Source organism: Oryctolagus cuniculus, chromosome 1 (genome assembly GCF_051225735.1).
Source record: "Oryctolagus cuniculus isolate XC-2025 breed Fujian yellow rabbit chromosome 1, ASM5122573v1, whole genome shotgun sequence".
NCBI classification, from domain to species: Eukaryota; Metazoa; Chordata; class Mammalia; order Lagomorpha; family Leporidae; genus Oryctolagus; species Oryctolagus cuniculus.
The window spans coordinates 78,412,724-78,439,232 of NC_142867.1; the positions used below are offsets into that span (position 1 = coordinate 78,412,724).

General features: G+C 35.7%; 1 protein-coding gene across 9 annotated transcripts in view; it reads left to right on the plus strand.

Moving 5' to 3' along the window:
- The window catches only part of TMEM135 (transmembrane protein 135), a 290,564-nt gene that overhangs the window by 200,939 nt on the left and 63,116 nt on the right, over positions 1-26,509 (plus strand). The window lies entirely within an intron of this gene.

A 26,509-nucleotide genomic window follows, 5' to 3' on the forward strand; every position in this document is an offset into this window, starting at 1 on the left:
AAATTTAAATGAGAAAAAAATGAGAGCAGGGATGTTTCTAAGCATCCTCACATAACCACAGAAGTGTGGGAATATTATTTTTGGTTAGGAGGAGTCTATGACTTCATTGTCAGTAATACTAATTAATTCTGATTTATTTTATTCTTACTGTACTCATTTAAATAAATCTTTTTAAAAAATATAAACACATTTAATAATTAGAGAATAAGAGAAAATAGGTGAATAAAGCATACAGGGATTATAAGTGAAGATGTAAAACAATTTTGTTTATAAATAATAGTGTTCTATACAGAAAATCCATGAAACAAACACAATTAAACATAATAGTTTTATCAAGTTTCAGTGTACAAAAATTCATTGCATTTCTTTTTTTCCTTTTTAAAATTTTATTTAAGGTATACAAATTTCATGTATTTCATATATACAGATTAAGGAACATAGTGATACTTCCCACCCTACCCTCCTTCCTACTCCTGTCCCCACCCTTTTTCCTCCTCCCTCTCCTATTCGAACTCTTAATTTTTATAAAGATTTATATTCAGTTTACTTTATGGTCATAAGATTAACCCTATACTAAGTAAAGAGTTCAACAAATAGTATAAAGAAAAAAAGAACTCTGTTCCTCAACAGTTGAGACAAGGGATATAAACAGTCATGGAATCTCAAAATGTCAATATACTCTTATGTCAATATACTCTTATATATTACCTTTTAGGTACACTATTAGTTACCATAGATCAGGGAAAACAAATTATATTTGCCTTTTTGGGACTGGCTTATTTCACTAAGTATAATTATTACCAGTTGCATCCATTTTGTTACAAATGATAGGATTTCATTTTTTTTTTTTACCAGTTAGTAGTATTCCATAGTGTATATGTATACCATAATTTCTTTAGTCATCATTTGATGGACATCTGGGTTGATTCCATATCTTAGCTATTGTAAATGGAGCTGCTGCAATGAACATGGGGGTACTTATTACTCTTTCATATGCTAATTTCATTTCATTTCGGGGAATTCCCGGAAATGGGATGGCTGGGTTGTCGCTCCCCCTCTTCATGGAGGAACGACACAGGACCCTGCGCTGTTCTTTTGTCTGCTCGGCCTTCCCCGGGTTTGCTGCTGGTTCTTCCCGGGTTGGCTGCCGATCCTTCCACCTCCGTGGAAGGGCGGCTCCTCCTGCCACTTTCCCCACTTCTGCGGGGGAGCGGCACACCGCCGGCCGGCTCTCTCGGGGGCTGCTCAGATGTTATCCGGATGTTCCCCTTAGATGTTCCTGGTGCATGTTGTCTCTCTCCTCCTTTATAGTCCTCTTCCACCAATCCCAACTCTGCTACCCACACGCTGAGTACGCTGCTCTCCTCCAATCAGGAGCAGGATCAGCTCCTGCAGGTTATTGGTCGAACTGGAGGCAGCTGCGCAGAAGCTGTATACTCCTCTCCCAGCGCCATATTGTGGGAGAGCAGATGCATAGAATAAGTCTTAATTCCAGTAACTTAGTCTAGTCTGAGTTGCTCCCCACGTGGGTCATATGGTAGGTCTATATTTAGGTTTCTGAGATATCTCAATACTGTCTTCCACAATGGCTGCCCCAGTTTACATTCCTACCAACAGTGGATTCGGCTACCTTTTTCCCCACATGCACACCAGCATTTGTTGTCTGTTGATTTCTGTGTGAGGAGCCATTCTCTCTGTGGTGAGGTAAAACCTTACTGTGGTTTTGATTTGTGTTTCTCTGGTTCCTAGTGATCCTGAGCACTTTTTCATGTGTCTGTTGGCCATCATTTAAGTAGATCTTAATGTTCCTGGCACTAGGTAACATTCAGTCATAGCAAGAAAGTACCAGGCTTTGAATATTAAAATATTCACTTAACTGACAAAGGAAATTAAGGAGTTTTAGGATAATATATCTGGTAGATATATTTATTTTTTTAAAAATAGGGCATTTCAAGCATACCAGAATTTTTAAGCCGTGAGTTTCTTGCCAGAATATATTTGATAAAGCACAATAACACAATTTAAAATTATTTTGACTTGTTAAAAAATGTTATACTCAAGTACAAAATGATGATGTTGCTGTTATTATTCTTTTTTTAAAAAAATTTATTGATACAAATAGAACAGATTTCATGTTTTTTATAGGTATAGTTCTAGAAAGATAACCATATTTCCCTTTCTCCCTCAATCCCTCCTTTCCTTCCTTTGGAAAAATATATAGACTCAAGATAGGGAGAAGTTATTATGAAGAATTGGTATTGGAATGCATAGTATTTTATATTGGTTGTTAATGGTTCAAAAGTTATTGCAGCTGTCTGCTGGTCTCTGAGAAATTCCTTGATTTATTCATTACTTTTATGGTCTCTTCATATAAACTGTACTCTCCCTGTAGCCTCTTTTTTATAATTTAGTGATGTAGAACTTGGTTGAGGAGAGGTTATGAACAGTGACTAATTCTTGATTTTCAAAAACTTAATTGTATTCAAACATGTTGTTAGGATAATATTGCAAATGTCCACATGTTTTATCTTTATATATTTGTGTTCTTTCTAGTCTGAAGATGTGGCATACCCATTGGGGAAAGTATAATCATAAAGAGTCATAGCATTAGAAGTAGTTGTTGACATGCCCACAGAGAACGTACAATATCATGTACATTTTCTTCCTATGGAAATTCCTAACAGAACAGTTGTCAAATGAAACAATCCTTGCCAATGTGGCACTTCAACACAGCCTTTACTATGGTTTAGCATTTCTTAGTCATCAAAAGTTTCTGAGGTTTAAGAACAAATTGTATTTGAATACACTGATAAATGCTCAATTTGTAGTATGACTTTTAGGAAATTATATTTTGAAAATTGCTGCCATCAAGCCAGTATTTTTGGTGTAGGAAGAAAACCCTATAAATACGTGTTTTGGTGCAGAGCTACGGAACCTTTTCCTGTTTCAGTCACAAAGTCTGAGTTAAAAACAACAGTTTAAAATACTTTCCAGAAGGCTCAATACAAGGTTTAAGTGCCAAGATAAACACTTTCAATTTTCTGTGGAAAGGAGTTGTTTTTCTCCCAAAAGAAGCACTATCACCAAATTCCTAGTGTTCTTGGCAGAAGTTTGCTTGAATAACTCAATAAAAGAGGTTTGGTAAATGGTAAAATAAAACCATTTATAAAGTACTGCAACCAAACTAAACACTGTTATATGTTTGTCTGAACTCTAGCTTATGTTGAAATGAATAAACAATATTGCACATAGCACTTGGCAAGTCAGTTGCATTAGATTATTATATTCTTAAAATTAAATTTTATTATGAATACAGATATTTGAGTGTAAATTCTAGTTTTCATATTACTTTAGTATTATTTTATGAAATTAGATAATTAAATATGAAATGGTATTGTTCCCGGGACTCCATTTATTGAGAAGAGGTTAAGGGACAAATTTTATGTTTGAAAGAGTCAACTTATGTTTCTATCCTAATCTATACATGGGAAAATGGAAATGAGACTCTTTGCAATAGTGTAAAGAATGCCAATGTGGTTTTGAAGAAAAATTGATTTGGGGCTTGGTAGCTTTGGGATCCGCAAGGAGGGAAGGCCTATACTTCCAGGAATGGAGAGTCCCTACCCACACTTCCGGGGAAGAAAAGTCTTTGTCAAGGTCCCCGCAGGTGCCTAAATGTCAACCAATGAGGATCAGACCTGCCTCAACCTTTAACCCCCAAGCCCTGTATCTATAAAAGGAGCCCTCCCATCCTCTGACGAGGGACTTCCTTGGCCCCCCCTCTGTTGGGACCGGGGAACCTCGCCTGGGAGTGGAATCCCAATAAAAGCATGTGAATTAATTGATTCGTCTGCCTGGGAAGATTTGTTATGTGCCGGACACCTTGCAGATGGTGCCGAAACCCGGGGAGCTGAGGGTGCACGCCTGCCCTTTCTGGGTTAGAGGCCCCCTTGCTCCTTGAACCTGTCTGGTGCCCCAGGCTGACTACAGACCACGCTCCACCAACTGTAAGTAACTCATCCCCTGCTATCCCTCCCTCCTCTGGGTTGGCCCAGTCTCTGCGATAGATCTCCGGCTAGCTCTCTGTCTGGATAGAGACCTCCAAATCCTGTGCACATGGGCTCTGTTCTCCGTTATTTAGCCTCCCAGTGGCACTGTGGCACAGTGGTAAAGCTGTTGTTTGCCATGCGTGCATTGCATATTGAATTAAGATTATATTGAAGTGATTTTTTGCAAAAATAAACTTTTGCTCACTGAAAAAAAATGAAGAAACATTACTAAACAAAATAACAATAATCACCCACAATCTCTTCATTCAGAAGCAGACTATGATTAAACTAGTGTTTCTAAGCCTTATATTCTTCCAAGTTCTAGAAGCTTCTCATGTTGCTAAGATGTCTGCTTTAAGGAGCGCTATTACAAATTAAAGATATTTCTTATTGTAGACTTTGCTGATGCAGATGCTGAAATTTGAAGCAGTTAAGTTTAACTGCTTACTCTACCAGTTATGAGGAATGCTATAATTCACTATATCTTTCTCAACACTGACTATGTGTTTATTATTTTCTGTGGCTAAAATTCTTTCAAAGGTTATCAAGGTACACTAAAGTATAAATAGTGGTTAAGAGCCTGGACTATAGAATCCAAATGTGTTGATTTCAAACCTTCTCTATCTTCCTTGTGGAAACTACTTGGCCTCCCTGTGTCTCAGCTTTCTCGTTTTTAAGAGGAGATGATAATAGCACTTTCCTTATAGATTATTGGTTGTCTAAATATCTGGTGCATATTAAACATTCACAAAATGGTAGCTGCTATTATTATTTAAATCTGAGAAGTAAAGATCACATACTGTGTGATTCCATTCATATGAAACATCCAGACTAGGCCAATTCATAAATGGAAATTGAATTGGTGATTACCTGGTGCTAGGAAAGTTGGGAAGAATGAGGAGTGTCTACTAATGGGTGTGGAGGCTGTTTTAGGGATAATGAAAATGTAAAAATAATTGTGGTCCTGGCTACACAAGTCTCTGAATATACTAAAAGCCAGAGTGATACACTTTTAGTAGTGAATTATATAATATATAGTAATATGTAATTTATATCTGGTAAGTGTGAATATATTTTCTGGTGCATTCCAGATAAGAATTAAAGGTCACAGCCTGCAGAGTATGACTTGTGATCATGTGAATGTACTTTGTGTATCTATGAAGTTCCTTACTAGTAGTACATTTCAATCTAATTTGAATGGAAATTAGATTTACAGTCTTTGAAGATATAAATGACTGACTCATAATTTGGTTATGTTTTACACACTAGATAATAAATAAAAATTATAAGACAATATGACAAAAATGCAATAAATAAAATTATAAGAAAAATAAAAATTAGACAAGAAATAAAATAGGAAACAAAATATTATACAGAATATCAGGGAAACAAAAACCTAGTTTTTTCAGAAATAAACAAAATTGATAAACCATTGGCATAATTAACAACAACAAAAACAAAAGCCTAATTTATTAAAATCATTGATAAAAAAAGAAGCTGTTAGAACTGATACCACAGAAACAAAAAGATTCTTTAGGAATTATTACAAACAGCTATATGACAACAAATTGAAATATGGGGAAGAAATGGATAGATTTCTAGATGCAAATAATTTCCCAACATAAAGACACAAAGACATAGAAAATCTGAATAGACCAATAACCAAGACTAAAATTGAATCAATAATATAATAAAGAGTCTCCCAAGAAAGAAAAGCCCTGGATCAGATGGATGATTTCATTGCTGAATTCCACCAAACTTTTAAGATAGCACTAATACAAATTCTTCTTATATTATCCAAAAGAGGGCCGACGCCGTGGCTCACTTGGTTAATCCTCCACCTGTGGTGCTGGCATCCCATATGGGCGCCGGGTTCTAGGCCCGGCTGCTCCTCTTCCAGTCCAGCTCTCTGCTGTGGCCTGGGATGGCAGTGGAGGATGGCCCAAGTGTTTGGGCTCCTGCACCCGCGTGGAAGACCAGGAAAAGGCACCTGGCTCCTCACCTCAGATCGGCGCAACACCGGCTGTAGTGCTCATTTGGGGAGTGAATCAATGGAAGGAAAACCTTTCTCTCTGTCTCTCTCTCTCACTGTCTATAACTCTATCTTTCAAATAAAAAAAAAATATCCAAAACAATCAAAAGAGGAAAGAACCCTTCCAAACTCATTCTGTGAGACCAGCATTAACTTAATGCCAAAGCCAGAGAAGATTAAAAAGAAACTATAGGCTAATATCTGTAATGAACATAGATGCAAAAATCCTCAAAACTTATAGCAAATCAAATGCAACAACACATCAAAAAGATCATCCACCCTGACCAAGGATTTTGTTCCAGGTTTCCAGGAATGTTTCAGCATATGAAATCAATAAACATAATAATTCCCATAAACAAAATGAAGGATAAAAACCATATGATTATCTTAATAAATACAGAGAAAGCATTTGATAAAATACAATATTCTTTCCTGATAGCCTTTGAAAAATTGTGTATAGAAGGAACATAGCTCGACACAATAAAGATAAAATATGACAAACCCACAGCCAGCAGCATATTGAATAGAGGCAAGTTGGAAGCATTTCCACTAAGATCTGGAACCAGACAAGGATGCCTACTCTCACCACTGTTATTCAATAAAGTTCTGGAAGTTTTCACCAAGGCCATTGGACAAGAAAAAGAAATTAGAGGGTTACAAGTTAGAAAGGAGGAAATCAAATTATCCCTATTTGTAGATGATATGATCTTTTATATGGGGAAACAAAAAAACACTCCCCCAGAGACTGTTAGAACTCATAAGAGAATTCAGTGCATTTGTAGGATAAAAAAATCAACACACAAATATCAGTAGTGAAGAGGCAGTGACAGAATGGGAGAAAATATTTGCAGACTATGCATCCAACAAAGGGTTAATATCCAGAATCTATAAGGAACTCAAGAAACTCAAGAGCAGTAAAGCAAACAATTCAGTTAAGAAATGGGCAAAGCATATGAATAGGCATTTTTCAAATGAGGAAATACAAATGGGCAACGGGCATATGAAAAAAATCTCAAGATGACTAGTCATCAGAGAAATGCAAGTAAAAATCACAATGAAGTATCACCTAACTTGGTGAGAATGGCTATTATCCAAAAATTAAAAAATCACAGATGCTGAAGTGGTTGTGGAGAAGAAGGTACTCTAAAATACTGGAGATGGGAATGCAAATTGGTACAACCATTATGAAAATTCCCCATAAAGCTAAAAATAGACCTTGCATAAGACCCAGCTACCCCGTTCCTGGAAATATATCCAAAAGAAATGAAGTCAGCATATGAAATTGTTACCTGCACTCCCATGTTTATAGCAACTCAATTCAAAATAGCAAAGATATGGAATCAGCCTACATATAAATCAACTGATGATTGCATAAAGAAAATATGGCATATATACATGATGGAACATTGCTAAGTCATAAAAATGAATGACATCCTGACATTACAACAAATGGAGGCAACTGGAGATCATTATGTTAAGTGAAATAAGCCAGACATAGAAAGCCAAACATCGTGTTTTCTCTTATTTGTGCAAGTTAATACAGAGTATAAAACTTGCATGGAAGCCATATCGTTTGCTGTTTAGTTATAATTATTGCTTCACTGAATCATACCATGTTAACACCATTCTCTTCTTACCCTGTTATGATCATTTTCAGGAATCCTTCACTTTATGATATTAATATCTGTCTTCAAGAAAACAACAATATATGTGTACATAATCTCTACATTTGAGGTGATTGTAACAAAAATGTAAAAAACTGTAAAATAAATTTTTAGATGGAAAAAAGAAGTAAAAAAAGTACACAGATACAAAATTAGAATGTGGTTCTTTATGTTGTAACAATAAGGTTTTCCTGGAATATTGGCTTCTTCTCTTAATATGACGTAATGAAAAGCCTTTATTTATTTATAGGTTTAGGTTGTATTTTATCAAATTATTTTCCAGTGTTCATTTTTTTTTATTAAATTCCTTGACTGTTTAAAGAAAACTGATCATATATTAATAAGATCTAAGGGCCTTTCCCTTCAACTGTGTAGTTTTCTGTATTTGTCTCAAAAATAGCTGGCACTTGGGTTAAATAGATAACTATTGTGCCACAGTGAAAGCGATCTGATTTAAACTGTAAAAGCATGAAAAACAAAGGAGGGAGGGAGGCAGAGGGAGAGAAAGAGAAGCCTTTCTTTCTTTCTTTCTCTTCCTTTCTTTCTCTCTCTCTCTCTTTCTCTCTCTCTTTCTCTCTTTCTTTCTTTCTTTCTCTCTCCCTCTCTCCCTCCCTCTGTCCGTCCCTTCCTTCCTTCCTTCCTTTCTTTCTTCCTTCCTTCCTTCCTGTTTATAGCCAAATTTCTCAAATCAGTTGTCCATATTTGCTTTTCAGCTTTTTTGTGTGCCACTGCAATCTCATTTCTACTCCATCATCCCTGTGAAATCTATCTTTGAGAGGTCATCAAAAACACACTTTAGCTATACCTAATGGACATTTATTTTCCTATCATATCGGTCTCTCAGCTACTTAATGACATCCTTGCCTGCTTTCCCTCTCTTCAATCAGTGTTTGCTTAGTTTCCTTGAAATGCTCTTTTGGTGTTTTTTCTGTCTTAGTTACACCTTCATATTCTCATTGTTTTCTTTCTTTTATCATTCCTTAAATGTTGACAGATTCAATATTTTTTTAAGGCTTCAGCTTTTCTTACTCTTTATACTCTGTGAGAGATCCATATTTCTGTGGTTATAATTACCATTTATGTGGAGATGATCTTCTAATCTCTATCTCTGTTTCAGATCTCACTCCTGAACTTAGGATCTAAATATTAAATTGACTTAGTTCTTACTTCTCCTAAAACTTACATTTTTCAAAAATTGAACTTGCTCTCTTTGCTTCATCCTCTTCTATCTCAAAACTTTTCATTTTTCTTCAAGTGGTTGGAAATGCCACTTACTTATTTGGCCCATGTTGGAATTTTTTTTTAACTTTTATTTAATGAATATAAATTTCCAAAGTACAACTTTTGAATATAGCAGCTTTACCCCCCATAACCTCCCTCCCACCTGCAACCATCCCATCTCCCACTTCCTCTCCCATCCCATTCACATCAAGATTCATTTTCAATTATCTTTATATACAGAAGATCAATTTAGTATATACTAAGTAAAGATTTCAACAATTTGCACCCACACAGAAACACAAAGTATAAAGTACTGTTTGAGTACTAGTTATAGCATTTATTCACATTGTACAACACATTAAGGACAGAGATCCTACATGGGGAGTAAGTGCACAGTGACTCCTGTTGTTAACAATTGACACTCTTATTTATGGTGTCAGTAATCACCCAAGGCTCTTGTCATGAGTTGCCAAGGCTATGGAAGCCTCTTGAGTTGGCCAACTCCAATCTTATTTAGACAAGGCCATAGTCAAAGTGGAAGTTCTCTTCTCCCTTCAGAGAAAGGTACCTCCTTCTTTGATGGCCCGTTTTTTCCGTTGGGATCTCACTCACAGAGATCTTTCATTTAGGTCATTTTTTTTTGCCAGCGTGTCTTGGCTTTCCATGCCTGAAATACTCTCATGGGCTTTTTAGCAAGATCCAAATGCCTTAAGGGCTGATTCCGAGGCCAGAGTGCTGTTTAGGACATCTGCCATTCCATGAGTCTGCTGTGTATCCTGCTTCCCATGTTGGATTGTTCTCTCCTTTTTAATTCTATCAGTTAGTATTAGCAGACACTAGTCTTGTTTATGTGATCCCTTTGACTCTTAAACCTATCATTATGATCAATTATGAACTGAAACTGGTCACTTTGACTAGTGAGATGGCATTGGTACATGCCACGTTGATGGGATTGAATTGGAATCCCCTGGCACGTTTCTAACTCTACCATTAGAGGTAAGTCTGATTGAGCATGTGCCAAACTGTACATCTCCTCCCTCTCTTATTCCCACTCTTATATTTAACAGGGATCACTTTTCGGTTAAATTTAAACACCTAAGAATAATTGTGTGTTAATTAAAGAGTTCAACATTGGAATTTGAGCTTCATCCTAAACTCCTCCTTTACAATCATTCCAGTATTCAGTGACTGTAAGCTATGTGTTTTATTAATTTATCTTAAATCAGTTAGACTTCTTCCAGCCTGCTGGTGCTCTACTCTGAAATTAAGACCTCCTTTGTACCTGTTGCCATAACAGTTTGAGTTTCACTAATGCTCCCTATACTTCTGTCTACTCTCTCTCCTGTCTACTTCATTTCCCTATTATAATCAGATACTAGTTAGGATCTTGCTCTGCTTCCAATGTAAAGGAATTCCCTCAATTTCTTACGCTGTGGGTATTCTAAATTCTTTTAGGTAGCTTGTAAGGCTTTTATTTAAAGAACTACTGCCACCGAAGGGATTCTGAATGCAGTAATTTGAATCCATTCCATAAATTTGAGTACCACTTACTAACTGTGTGATCTTGGGCATATTATTTGTCTTCTTGTCTTAGTTACTTGTTCTGTTAAATATGCCAGGGGATTACTGATAGAATGTAGGATTATTGATAGAATTGAATGAGTTGTTAGAATAGAGCTTGACATACAGTAATTAGTCAATAAAAGTTAACTATTATTATAATTGTTACCCCAACAATTATTTTTTAAAGTGCAATATGTGGCATTACATAATTTCGTCATTCACTAGCTGAAGCATAGCTTCAGCTTTTATGGGGAGCATGTGGTTGTCAGTGTTCTGACACACAGCAGCAAAAAATGAATGGTGTATATGCTAGGTCCCAAATAGAAAATAAACAAGTGAATACTATAGGAGATCAAAAGAGGAATAGGATATCTCCAAAGATTTAAATGTTTTTTAAATTAAAGAACTTTTTACATATAAAAATTGTACATGTTTATGGGGTACTATGTGATGTCCTGTTGTGTGTATACGTTGAATAATGTCCAATCAGCATAAATATATATTTAGCTCTTTAAGAATTTAACATTTCTTTTTTTTAAAGACATTTATTTATTTATTGACAGGCAGAGTGGACAGTGAGAGAGAGAGAGAGAGAGAAAGGTCTTCCTTTACCGTTGGTTCACCCTCCAATGCCGCTGCGGCCTGCGCACTGCGCTGATCCAAAGCTAGCGGCCAGGTGCTTCTCCTGGTTTCCCATGTGGGTACAGGGCCCAAGGACCTGGGCCATCCTCCACTGCACTCCCGGGCCACAGGAGAGAGCTGGACTGGAAGAGGAGCAACCGGGACAGAATCCAGTGCCCTGACTGGGACCAGAACCCAGTGTGCCGGCGCCGCAGGCAGAGGATTAGCCTATTGAGTCACGGTGCCGGCCCTTAACATTTCTTTATATTAAAAACATCCTATAGTAAAAAAAGCCTATGTTCTAGTTTTTTTGTAGAGTGAAGTATACAGTGCATTAACATTATCTGTAATCCCTCCACCATGCAGTAGAACCCTGGAACTTTTTATTCCTAGCTAGCTAAAACCTAGAACCTAGCTAGCTAAAACCTCTCCCCCTTTTATTCCTAGCTAGCTTAAACCTCTCCCCCTCAAGTGTCTGGTAACCACCGTTATATTTGGAACTTCTATTAGATCACCTGTTTTTCAGACGCCACACATGAATGAGATTATGCTCAGCTTATATCACTTACCATAATGACCTCCATTTTCATCTATGGCAAGATTTCATTTTTTTTTATGGCTGAATGGTATTCCACTGCATATATGTACCATGTTTACTTTACCCATCCATCAGTGGATGGACCTTTAGGTTGTTTTCATTTCTTGACTGTTGTGAATAGAACTGCAGTAATCATGGGAGCCCAGATGTCTCTTTGACAGATTGATTTTATTTCCACTGGATATATACCAAAGAGTGTGGTATTGCTAGCTTACATGTTAGTTCTTATTTTTAGTGTTTTTGAGGACACTCCATTGGCTGTACTAATTTTCCTACCAAGAGTGTGCCAGGTCTCCCTTTTCTCTGTGAAAACTTGATGTGGCTTTTAAATGGATCATTAAGACCATGGAAGCTACAGTAGCACTGAACATTTATTTGGCTATTGCTCTGTTAAGCATTTTATATGCATTATTTCCTTTACATCCTCAAAATACCTTTAAAAGTTATTTTTTAAAATGATTATTTTATTTATTTGAAAAAGAGAATTATGAGAGAGAAGGGGACAAAGAGAAAGTAGTCTTCCATCCTCTGGTTCACTCCTCAAATGGCCACAATAGCTGGGGCTGCGCCAGATTGAAGCAAGGAGCCAGGGGCTTCTTTGGCATCTCCTGCAAGGAATCAGGGGCCTAAGACTTGGGCTATCTTCTGCTGCCTTCCCAGGCACATTAGCAGGGAGCTGAATCAGAAGAGAACATATGGAACACAAACCAGCTGCAGACAGCAGCTTAACTCAACTGCATCACAGCTCTAGCCCCTAACAGATATATTTGTAGCTCATTTTTATAAATGAGGAAACTGAGGCATTAACTATTAGGTGACCTTATAAAGTGTACAACTAGAATTTGAAGACAGATAGATGACAAAGATGTCCTCTAATTATTCTTGCTTTAAAATGTTTCTACATTTCTGTCACAAGTCTTTAGAGCCACTGTGCGCACATGTACACACATACACACAGACACATAGCACTAATGACAATTAAAAACTATTTGATATCATTTTAAATGTATATAAAATATAGCATATCCAAAATTTCTTCATGCATACAGTATAATCTGCAAGAAAGTTTTAGTCTCAGTATAGAGGAAGAAAAAATATCAAATATTGTCCTTGTGACATGAAAGTTCTTGAGGAGGGTATAATACTGTTCAATTGCAAAAAAAGAATTACAGGTTGTATGAGTACACAATTTTAAATAAGACATTTTGGATGGTTTTAAAGGGACTTGTGATAGAGGTCTATCTTTGGTAACCTTTTGTAATTTTAGAAATGTATGAAATGAACTAATATCCTATTTAGTTTAGACATTGTATTCAGCCTTGATTTAGTCTGAGTCTGTAGGCTTACTATGTTTCTTGAAAATGAACATTTAGAATAGAACTTTTGTTTGAATACATTTGGATTGTTTGTATTGGATTTTCTTGTTATTTGTGACAGACTTTAAATGGTGGTACATCAAGTTTTTAACTTTTGAACACCAAACGGGCTGGATACTCTTATGAAAATAGTTGGATTTTGGCTGCCACCTATGTGGGTAATATCCCTTTTCTTTAGTTTCTTTGGAAAAGATGATTTAACAATTATTGTCATTATCCCAAATTTATTCTGGTATCATGAATGCCTTTGGCACAGTTTACTTTTAAAAAAAGAGAAAAACCACAAATTGTTACTCTTGATAGGTCAAAAGTAGGAACATTCAGAATTCAGAATGTATATAAGTAGGAACATTCAGCAATTCAAATGTTCTGTTTATTTGTTTGCTAATGAGATTATAAGCTATGTTCTTAGCTGTCACAATGTAGACAACGCAACTCATAAGTTAATTGTTTTCTCACTAATGCCACTTGTAAAAGAAGGCTTTTTGCCTTATTTTTTATGGATATATTAATTCTTTGTGTAGATTATTATATTTTAGATGCTTTACAATTTTTCCTGCTTTGAATAATATGTCTTAGAAGTGAAATCTTGGGGAATGGTGCTTCTTTCTTACTCTTTGTATCTATATAAATAATTTGAGGTTATAAATAATTTGAGGTTACCCTCCCTGACATTTTATTTTAAATTAGACATAGGGACATGTGTAACTATAAACTTTTTTAAAAACTGCCTCTTGAACACTGAGTCAGGAGTTTTATAATAGATTTTTTGAGCTTTAAAATCAGACTGATTTATATTTAGATTTTATTTTCACTACTTATACAGCCTTGAGGTATTTATTTAATCTCTTAGAGACCAATTGTTCATTCATAATATGCCAATAATTTCTCCTATGGTGATTGTAATTAGAGATTACAATGCTCCTTTCAACACCTGATGCATACTAAATTATATGATTATGCCATTTGTAATTTTATCCCCATTATGAGGAAAATATCTCTAAGATATCCTTTGTGGTCACATGGCAAAATTTGACTTCAATGACCTTTGAAGAAAAGTGTAATAATGTGACTTCCTATGGCCAGAGGAATGTGAATGAATGTGATATAGTCACTTCCCAGCAGAAACTTGAAATGCCATGTTTTCATGGGCATAATCCTCTATTTTTGTGTCACTGAAAAAATAACACTAACTGATTATGATTATTGTATTACTCCAAGTTCTCAAGCATCATAACCAGAGACTATAAGAATATATTTTATGAAAATGTAGTTGTCAAGATCCATGCTGAAATACGGAAGTGGGTATGAGTCTGCTCAATCAAAAAACCTTGTGTGGGAAATGGTCATTGTTAGGTACTAAAGGCTTTGAGTTTCATGTAGTGTAGACCATCCAGACATGGTCATAGAGTAAACCATTTAATACCACCGACACCACAGGTTCTGAGAGAAAGGTAAAAGAGATTTAGTTACTATAGATAAAGGGGAAGAGCATTTCCTAGTAAGTGCTGAGTTGTTGTCACTGGTGGTATTACTATGATGGTCCATCTGAACATCTCTTTTGCATGTTTTCGGAGTTAGAAGGGAAAATACCTCTGTTGAGTAGAACTGTTTACATATATTTGTAAAAATGTGTACCCTTTGAGAACAGTTTTAACTTGGCAAATTCTTTAATTCTTTGAATTCTCTTTTCTTAACGACAAGATAACCATGATAAGGCCATATGGAATAGCATTAAATGCTTAAATTTTTGACTACAGTTTAGGAGAAGCTAAGAATATTGGAGTTTGTGTCGTTGTTAACCACATTTGTCAAGAAAAGAGGTGCTATGTTGTCAAGACCTTCCTTTCTCTACATGATTTTAGAAAGGAAGAACACTTTTCCTTGTGAATAGTATCCTCTTTTTTTCCCCATAATATCTCATAAAACTCAATAGTATATTAAGGAACCCTGTCAAAATAGATCCTCATTCCCTTCTATAGTATAGGCTCTCAATAAATGCTGGTTTAGATTGAATTTCTTCTTTCTTTATTCAACAGTATAATTCATGTTTGTGGAAATATTTAGACAAAATCATTGAAACATTGGTGATGACAAGTCAATATGAGAATGAATTTAAAAAGCAAAATTTAATTCAGTCTTAGAAATAATCTTGCTTTATGTTGGAGTAGCACTATAATATTTGTCATGAATTTAATACCAAATAAGAATTTGATTTCATTCTGTTAATGAGTGAGACAGCTTTTGATTTCTAGAGTAATTAAACCAGATCTTGACTAGTACATACAATGATAATACATCATGCAGAATTTTGATGAATCTGAAATACAGTAGTAAAATTTTAAGTCATCTGTTTAAACTCCAGGATTATCTCAAACTCCAGAATTTTGTATAATAAAAAATAAAGAGTCTGAATAACCTAAGTATTTAAGAGTGCCATACTTTGAGAAACATAATAAAAAAGAAAACATGCTCTTCCAATATGGACAAAGCCAAGATTGGATGAGATATTTGCTTTATAAAGCAACCACTAGAGTTTAAATGGCAACTGTTAATTTTTTAGACTGTAATGTATTTAGTGGTATTATGTGTAGACTCAAACTATATCTTATCTGTCTCAGTATTAATAATGTATAGCTTTTTATACCCGTTTTATTGCAATAAAATAAATTTTCCAAGTTATAAGATGTCTGGTATTTGTAACACTTTCTTGCTTCTTAGAAACAGTGTGGTATTACTTAGAATCTGAGATAAAATTTTCTGTGATTTCAATAATAAAAAAGATAATAGTTCTATAGAAAAAAATATTGTTAGCACTCAGCAACTGTCGTTCTGAGAATCCAATTACATATAAGGAGTCTTTGAAAAGTTCATGAAAATGTGTATAGGAAAAAACTGCATGGATTTAAAAAAATTCTGCATCAAAGCAAACTTATATTTAAGTCAAGTTTTCCACAAATATTTTGAAATACCTTGAAGAAGAAGTCAAGTGAGCATGTAAATCCATATGTACTGTGTAGAAAAGAGCTAGCTGCAGCTAAAACATTTCTTCATAACATTCATTAACTTTCCACAGAGAAAGTATTTCACACTTAGGTCAGCTCTTTTGGAAGGAAGAAATTTAGAACTAGAACAAATAATATTTAATGCTCATTTTATAAACCAACATTGAGAAATCTAGCCAGAAGCCAAGAGTTTTAAATCTACACATCTGTTCATAATGATTTTGGAATCTTTGCATTCTGATGATACATCTTCATTATGACTTAAGAATGTTTTCTGGCCAACTCATTAACCAGGTATAGAAGAGAATCCTGAGTCAAGCCAAGTTCCTATTATCCAAGAACACTGGATTCCTTCTGTCCTGAAATATAACAACTGTTTGGATGATGTCAGCGAAGCATTTTGCCTTATTAATCATAAATTGAGTATTAGTCCTCAATTTAAAAAAATATTTATTTTAAAGGCACATTTGCAGAGAGAGAGGAAGAGGCACATTGAGAGAGATCTTCCATCTGCTGGTGTGTTCCCCAAATGGCCACAATGGCCTTGGCTCAGCCAAATGAAGTCAGGAGCCAGGAGCTTCATACCGATTTTCCACATGGGTGAGGAGGCCCAAGCACGTGAGCCATCCTCCGTTGTCTTCCTGGGTACACTAGTGGGAACTGGATTGGCAAAGAAGCAGTCAGGACTCAAACTTTTGCCCATATGCTGGAACTGCAGGCTGTGGCTTACCACAGTGCTATCCCCATTCCTAAGTGTTTTTTCATGTCTTCTTTTTCTTCCCCTCCCCCCAGGTATGTTTCCTTTCATTTAAATACTAATTTCAACCACATTTTAATAAGAGCTTAAAGACTTCTTAGAAAATCACTGATATGTATCTTTTTTATTTTTAAAAAGCTTTTATTTAATAAATATAAATTTTGAAAGTATAACTTTTGGATTATAATGGCTTTTCCCCCATACCCACCCTCCCACCCACAAACCATCCCATCTCCCACTCCCTCTCCCATCCCATTCACATCAAGATTCATTTTCAATTATCTTTATATACAGAAGATCAACTTAGTATTTACTAAGTAAAGGTTTCAACAGTTTGTACCCACACAGACACACAAAGTATAAAATACTCTTTGAAGACTAGTTTTACCATTAATTTGCATAGCTCGATACATTAAGGACAGAGATCCTACATGGGGAGCAAGTGCACAGTGACTCCTGTTGTTGATTTAACAATTGACAGTCTTATGGATGATGTCAGTAATCTCCTGAGGCTCTTGTCATGAGCTGCCAAGGCTATGGAAGCCTTTTTTCTTTAAACTTTTATTTAGTAAATATAAATTTCCAGAGTACAGTTTATGGATTACAATGGCTTCCCCCCCCCCATAATTTCCCTCCCGAGTTATATGTATCTTTCTAATAAAATATTCAGATATTGTCTTACAGACACAAATAACTTAACCAGCTGCCATTTTAATTTAATATTTAAAGAAAGTGAAAGACTCACTCAACTTGAAAATAGTTTTTATGTAGCTTATCTAGTATAGCAAACTAGCTCTGAAGTAAAAACAGGTGCAGAGAGCATTTTATTTCATTTCATTCACTGGGTCACAGCTCGCTATTAAAAACTGTGTGGAAAATATCAGTTACCATCATATGCATTGAGACAATTTATTTCTCATTGAGCTTTTTTTCAGATTAATGAGAGTATTCCTGAAGATACAGAGAAAGTCACTTAATATCTCTTTACATTATTTCATAATGGTAATATCTTGACTATCCATTGAATACATAATCTTAAAAGATTTTATTGAAAACTTTTCTGTTTTTGAACCAAGATCCAATATAATTCATGACCCAAAGTAAGGAAAAAGGAAATATTTATTTTGAGGATAAGCCAATTTATATATTATTGGACATAATGTAGACCACCCAGGCATGAATCCTACTGTTTATAGTTAAGAATCTTAAATATACATATACTCTTGATGAGTCAGAGCTATCTTTGTTCCAACTAGAAGATTTTTTCACCTTCCCCACTACATATCCTCTACTTTTGGCTAGTAAAATTCTGTCAAATAGATTATTTTATTTTATAGGGGAAAAGGTTTCTTTGGATCTCAGTAATAACAATATTGGGATAGGCTATCGAAGGACTCATGTTTAATATTGTTGAAAAACACTAGAGTTACATTTGCCTTCAAAAACATTTTCTTGTATGTGTGGGCACACATACACTTACACACATTTATAGCAGAGTGTAAATCACTTGTTTTTATTGCAAATTTATGGTTTTACTTGAATCTTCATTGTCCTCTATTCAGCCATCAATTTTTAGATTTCTTCAAAGATTGGTTGATAGTTCTCTTATCTGCCTTTGTATTCTCATGATAAACCACATTATGCTCAGAACCTTAACTACTATCTAATGTAATAGGAGGGAAGAAAGAAAATTGTGTAAAGCTAGCTATCAGACAAAATCCTCTGTACTTCCTGTCCTAAGATCATATCTGTAAGTTCTGTGTCAGTAAAGTAGGAGGCAGAGTCTGTGGTCAAACTAAATATAGATAATCAAAAGCACAGTTTCTAAGGTTTGAGATATTTGTTTTATATAGATCAGAGCAAAATGATAGGGTTGACAGGCTGTATTCAGAGACCATTTGGGCATGGTGATATTTGGTTGGGTGGTTTTCCTTAGCAGTGCGCACTTGAATCTTTTTAGACTCCGAGAAAGTGAATAGTTTTATCCAGAGTTGAAGTTTAACTAAACTGAGTTTCTGACTAGAAAAAACAGTTATTTTTCCCTGTGCTCTCACACTATAACAATCATACAGAAAACTATTGGGACCCCAAAAGATGTGGGGATTCCCCCCACCAGCAAAGCAAGCAAGCAGTTCTACAGCAGAAACCAGCTGAGGGTCCTCTAATTCAATTCAGTTCTGAACCTATCTACTTGGAGATTGTATGAGATCACAAAGGTTGAGGGCTCAGTCCTGAAGAAGGTCCTGCCCGACAAACCCCTCCCCCTGCTTTGGATGGCAGTTGAAGGCCACAAGTTGTTTTACCTGTGCTTCTGACTAGTTATAAACAAGAAGACCTACAACCCCTGCCTCAGATTTGATTAGTTAATTTGAGTGGCTTATAGAACTTAGGTGAAAACTTATGTTGCTACTTATTAAATAAAGCATATAACAAAGGAAAGAAATGAAGAGATACATAGGGCAAGGTATAGGGGATGAAGTGCTGAGTTTTTATGCTCTGAGCATTCCACCCTTTGGGGACTTAAGGCATGTTCAGCTCTCCAGAAGCTCTCTAAATCCTTTGGATTTTTATGGAGACCTAATTGCACAGGCATGAGTGGAGCATGGATAATTGTATAGAAATATGATTGTACAGAAAAGGTATGACCAATGCTGATAATAGACTGCTTGTGGAAACCCAGAGAGTCCCATCTGTTTAAATAATTCAGCACTTCTTCCTCATGGATGTGGAACAGGACTCCTTCTGAAATGGAAGTCTTATCTTCTGTCAGACAAGATAGGTCAGAAAATTTCTCTATGGACAGCTTCAAGAGAGAAGAGAAATTCTCGTTTATGTCCAGCCTTGGGGAGGGAGTTATGAGCCAGGAACTGTGGATGAAACTCAACCTAAATATCTCCTGATATCATAGAAGTGATGCAATGACTGAAAGGCGAAGAACTTTAGAGTAATGGGATATTTTCTAAGGTATTGAAATTTAAGCTGGGTAGGGAGGATAGTAAGGAAGAAAGCATTGATTGATGGGAAGACATGGAGAGCTAATGAACTAGAAGTGTTTTAAAGGCTAAAGAACCTTCACAATGAGAATGGCTCATCAAGAAAATTAGAAGTATTCACAAAGGAGAAATGTTGTTTATTAAAAGGTGAATTTCTTGAACAAATTATTCAGAAGCAATTAGTGTGACAATAGTATAGTAGTAACTGTAGAAGAAGATGACTAAAGTGGAGTTACTCTTTAGGAATAAAAAGTCCAGGGGCCAGCATTGTAGTGTAGCGGATTAAGACTCTGCTTGTGACACCAGCATCCCATGTGGGTGCTGGTTCAAAATCCTGCTGTTCCACTTCCAATCCAGCTCCCTGCTAATGTGCTTGGGAAAGCAGCAGAGGATAGCCCATGCGCTTGGACCCCTGCACATATGTGGGAGACCTGGGGAAGCTCCCGGTTCCTGGCTTCAGCTTGACACAGCCCGAGCCATTGCGGCCATTTGGGGAGTGAACCAAGATGGAGGATCTCTCTCTCCCTCTCTGTCTTTCTCAGTCTCTGTAACTATGCCGTTTGAATAAATAATAAATAAATAAATCTTTAAAACAATAAGAAGTCCAGAGGAACTTCCTGGATCACATATGTAGATGTTGTAATAACCTAGAATAATGGAAGGCTTTAGGTTTAAGAGAAAAACTTGAGTTGTGAAGTTGAGTTCCAAAGTCTTTGATAAATAGGGAGAATAGTAGAAAGATTAGTAGACACAGTGATGATGAGGAAGCAAAGAGGGTGGTGTGACTGAATGGCACGAGCCTCAAATGATCAGGGTCTGCTACTTAATGGAAATGCTATTTACAAGTTACCAAGATAGTATAAATTTGTATTTCTTTAAAATAATGGTTTATTTCATCTGGAAGGTGATAAAACTAAATAATAATATTTTCTTATTGAATGGTGCCATTACCTTGTTCTTGGCACTTTCCTAGTGGAGTAAATTACCTCTTAAACAGATATATTTGATTGTGCCATATTCTAGTGTTGGACCATTTGGGATAGTCTTCTGTTGATCACCTTCCTCAAATTCTTTTAGTATTAAACTATAAATATATAATGAAATTGATTCTTAGAAGTATTAATAATAATTATGCCAAGCACTATTCAAATACTTTACATTTACTAACTAATTCACCCCCAAAAACGACTCTGTGAAGTAGATTCTATTGTTGGCATTTATTTTGTATAGATGGAAAACCAAGGGAAAGAGAGAATTCACTAACTTACCCAATGTCACAGCTGGGATATGGCAGAGCCAGGACCTGAATCTAGCTTCCTGGCTCCAGAGTCTTGCTGTTAATCATTATACTATACTTCCTTAAGTGCTCTCAAGAAGATTATGTTCAATAAAAATACAGTCGTGTATTACATAATAACAGAGACTTGTTTGGTGATTTTGTCATTGTGTGAGCATCACAGACTCTGCTTACGCAAATATAAATGGTTACGATCAAAACACGTGGTAAACATGAGATGTATGAGGCTGCTCGCTGCATAAAATGGCACAGTGTTTTTACAGTAGTTTTTTTAATTATGTAGGAATACACTATAAATAATAATAAAAAGTATAATACAGTAAGTGGATAATTTAATTAATTTCTGCTACACCTATTAAAAGATGTAATATGGGGCCAGTGTTCTAGTGTAGCTGGTTAAGCTATTGTCTGTGATGCCAGCATCCAATATGGGCACTGGTTTGCATCCTGACTGTTCTATTTCCAATCCAGCTTCCTGCTAATGGCCTGGGAAAAGCAGCAGAAGATGGCCCAGGTGCTTGGACCCCTGTACCCATGTGGGAAACCCAGATGAAACTCCTGGCTCCTGGCTTCAGCCTGGCCCAGTGCTAGCCCTTGCGGCCATCTAGGGAATAGAACAGTTGATGGAAGTTTTCTCTGTCTCCGTAATTCTCCCTTTCAAATAAATAAATAAATATTTTTAAAATTGTAAAAAAAATATTTTAGACATGAGTCACTTTTTTTTATTTGTCACTCTTTTAATCAGAATTTAAAAAGACCAAAAACATATATTTTGCAAACTTTTTTAAGCGAGTGATTTGCTTTTAATTACAAATAATGTTAAGTGACGATTCCTTCTATTGTAAAACCAATAATTACAAGAAAAAATGTGAGCATGTGATTTGTCTACAACATTTGGAAAAGGAAAAAAAAAAGCCTGATTTTCAGTGTTTTTTATGAACCAGAATTTATTCCCTAACTTGTCAAATAGTAGTTTGAAGGTATGACTCAAATGGAGAAGAAAAAGAGCAAAAGAGAGAAAGAGCATTTCATAGCTGCTTTAGTAGCTTTTGATAATTTTTCTGGGATGTTCCTATCCACATGGGAGACCCAGATGGAGTTCTTTGCTTCTGGCTTTGGCCTGGTGCAGCCCTGGCCATTGTAACTTATTATCAAGTATTAGGTGCTGTATATAATTGTGTATGCTATACTTTTATACTATTGGTAGCACAGTAAGTTTTGCTTACACTAGCATCACAGCAAACTTGTGGGTAATGTTTTATGCTATGATATTGTGATGGTTATGATATCACTAGATGATAGAATTTTTTACCTCCATTATAATCATATGGAAACACCATTGTATATGTGGCCCATCATTGATCACAACACTGTTAAATGTCTTATGTTGTAAACCTTTCTGTTTCTCCATTCTGTTTCTTTTTTTTTTTTTTCCTCATAGATTACTTAGATTGGGCTCAATGCTTAAAATTGAAACCCTCAAAATATAGTGGCTTAAACAAGAGAAAATTTTATTTGTTACATGAAAGGAGGTTGAAAGTGGGCAGTTCAGAGCTGAGAAGCTACACCCAGTTGACTGTTCTGCCACCATTGTGAATCCATTTCATGGTTAAAGTTGCTTCAAGTGCTGAGATGACGGTTGGAAATCCAGCCATCTTTCCTATCTTATGATACAGAAGGAAGGTGAATGGTGCAAAGAAGAAAAAGGGTCCCTCCTGTCTAAATTAGCTTTCTTTAAGAAATCCTCCCACGCAACACTTCTGCTTACATTTCGTTATACAGAACTTAGCCACATGGCCATACTAGTAATAACTAACTGGTAATTGGGTTTCTGTTACTACCGTAGAAAGGGAGTAAGTATATAGAAGTCTGTGAGACACCAGCCTTAGTATCCATATCTTCTCAGATATTCTTTACTGGTGATTTATATCAGCGGATTTTGAACTGAGAATTTAAATAACTGACACTTGTGAAAATAAGACCCGAGAACCTGTCAAATGAGATTTCTTGTCACTCTTGGCATATAGTGAGATGCTGTAAAAATTAAGTAGGAAAAGAATGAGTCAGATTTGCTTTAGTCAGATTTGCTGCAGGATTTTAGAGCCAAACCCTGTCATAAAGTGATAAGTGAGGTCCAATTATGCATTCACATAAAATGTATGTTACACTGTTAACAGGTTAATAAACATCAGTAAGTGTTACTTGGGCTTCTAATTCCTACAGGGTGGCGGATAGGATGGGGGGAAGAAGTGGATGAAAACATTTTCATCTATTTATTTTGTTAATTTATATATAGAGAAAAAGAGTGATTATTGAACTGAGAAAGTCCTATGTAAGGGGAAAGTCACTTGCTAATTTTTCCTCTTTTCCACAAGATAAGTCTACTGTCTCCCCTCCCCCATTTAAAGAACTGAAAGCATGCCATTTCTGATTTCATATGGTTTTAGGGTTTTATTATATAGAAAAACAAGGAACTGTTTGGAAGAAAAAAAATTTAATGCAAAGGTATTTTTGTTTACTAACAATATTAGTAACCTTCTAGTAGTTATTTAAGTTTATTATTTTAATCACAATCTGGATTTCATAATTGTATTTAGTGATATATACGCATATATACACATATTGACAAATGTATTACATATACACACATATACAAAAACTTTTCTTAAGTGTAGGGAATTTATGCATGGTATACATTTCAAAAACAAGTACATGAAACTGTCATAATCAATACTTTTTTTCTATAAGACAAAGTATATAAGATAAATAACTCCAAAGTATTTTGGAGTACAGGATACCTAAATACAGCCTTGAGGAATTAAGTACTTTCTCTTTTCTATAGATGGTTTGAATATAAATTTTACATTTCTTACTCATACATAATTTGTCTATGAACTGTTATGTTTTATGTGACTGAAGTTTCCAATAAATGATTTAACAATTTGAGCTAAAATGGGCCAGATTTTTTATCTTTATTTAAAAAGTGTATTAGAAGCAAAATTCTCACCTTAAAGGTCAAAGATACTGCATAGATGGTCATGTATTTAACAAGGAATTCTGTTGTCCCCTTGCTATTGTATTTTATCTTGCTGCACAATTAGCAAACACACTTTACTAGTGTTGGTAATGTTCTTTGTTTGATGCATGTGGAAACCTGATTAGAGCTTTAGAGAGTGAATTGCAGTCAGAAGTGATTTATTTTGTGTATTTAAGCTGGATTCCAGCTGTTGGAGGTTTCTTCTCTTAGAGTTCTAAGTTTCAGATAGCATCTAGACAGTTCTGGTTAAAATGGCTGTCCTAATATTTCTTTTTTTTATTTACAAAATTTATTCATGTAAAAAGAACAGATTTCATGTATTTCAAATATATAATTTTAAGCACAAGATGGTAATTCCTACCTTCCCTCATTCCTACTCTCCCCTTACGTTCTTTTGATTTTGTTCCTTTTATTTTCCACAATAACATACTTTCAATTTACTTTGTAGTAACAGGCTTAATCCTCCAGTAAATAAAGATTTCAACAAGTAGAAAGCCCACTTTCGTGCAGGAGTATAGACAAAGGCTACAAACAGTAATCAAGTCTCAAGATGTCAGTTTTACTCAATATAAATTACATTGTTTTGTACTCTAATTATTAGCTGCCACAAAGCAAAGAAAACATACAGTATTTGTCTTTTGGGAGTCTAGCTTATTTCACTAAGCATAATGTTCTTCAGTTGCATCCATTTTGTTGCCAAAGAGAGGATTTTATTCCTTCTTATGGCTGAGTAGTATTTCTTAGTATAAATATATATATATATATATATATATATAAAAATCTCACATTTTCTTTATCCAGTCATCAGTTGATGGACAGCTGGGTTGATTTTGTATCCTTAGTTACTGTGAATTAAGCTGCAGTAAACATGGGGGTACAGATAACTCTTTCTTTTTTTTTTTTTTCTTTTTTTTGACAGGCAGAGTGGATAGCGAGAGAGAGAGACAGAGAGAAAGGTCTTCCTTTGCCGTTGGTTCACCCTCCAATGGCCACCGCGGCCGGCGCACCGCGCTGATCCGATGGCAGGAGCCAGGAGCCAGGTGCTTTTCCTGGTCTCCCATGGGGTGCAGGGCCCAAGCACCTGGGCCATCTTCCACTGCACTCCCGGGCCACAGCAGAGAGCTGGCCTGGAAGAGGGGCAGCCGGGACAGAATCCGGCGCCCCAACCGGGACTAGAACCCGGTGTGCCGGCGCCGCTAGGCGGAGGATTAGCCTAGTGAGCCGCGGTGCCGGCCCAGATAACTCTTTCAATATGCTAATTTTGTTTCCTTCGAGTAAATTCCCAGGAGTTGGATGGCTGGGTCATATGGTAGATCATTATTCAGATTATTTTTTAAGAAAGCTTTTATTTAATGAATACAGATTTCATAGGTTCAGCTTTAGGAATATAGCAATACTTCCCCTTATACTGCCCTCTTACCCCCACTCCCATCCCATCTCCTACTCCCTCTCCCATCCCATTCTTCATTAAGATTTGTTTTTAATTAACTTTATATACAGAAAACCAACTCTATAAGTAAAGATTTCCACAATTTGCACTCACACAGAAACATGAAGTATAAAATATTGCTTGAAAACAAGTTTTACAGTTAATTCTCATAGTACAACTCATTAAGGACAGAGATCCTACATGGGGAATAAATGCACAGTGACTCCTGTTGTTCATTTAACAATTGACATTCTTATTTATGACGTCAGTGATCACCTGAGGCTATTTTTATGGAATCTCCATACTGTCTTCCTTAATGGTTGTACTAGTTTACATTGCCACCAACAGTGTATTATGGTATCTTTTTCTCCACATTATTGACAGCATTTGTTATTGTTTTGATTTTTGGATCATAGCCATTCTAACTAGAGTGAAGTGAAACCTCATTGTGGTTTTTATTTGCATTTCCCTAATAGCTATGAGCATTTCTTTCATGTTTCTGTTGACTATTTGTGTTTCATACTTTGAAAAATGCTTTTTCATGTTCTTTGCCTATTTCTTAAGTGGATCGCTTACTTTGTTGTTGTTTTCCTGAGCTCTTTGTATATTTTAGATACTAATCCTTTAGCAGATATATAATTTACAAATGTTTTCTCCAATTCTGTTGGTTGCCTCTTAACTTTGTTGAGTATTTGCTTTACTGCACAAAAGCATTTTAGCTTTATTTAATCACATTTGTCCATTTTCACTTTAATTGCATGTGCTTCTGGGATCTGATCCAAGAAGTCTTTGCCTATGCCAATGTGTTTCCCTCATGTTTTCATCTAGTAATTTGATGATTTCAGGTGTTGGGTCTGGATCCTTTAT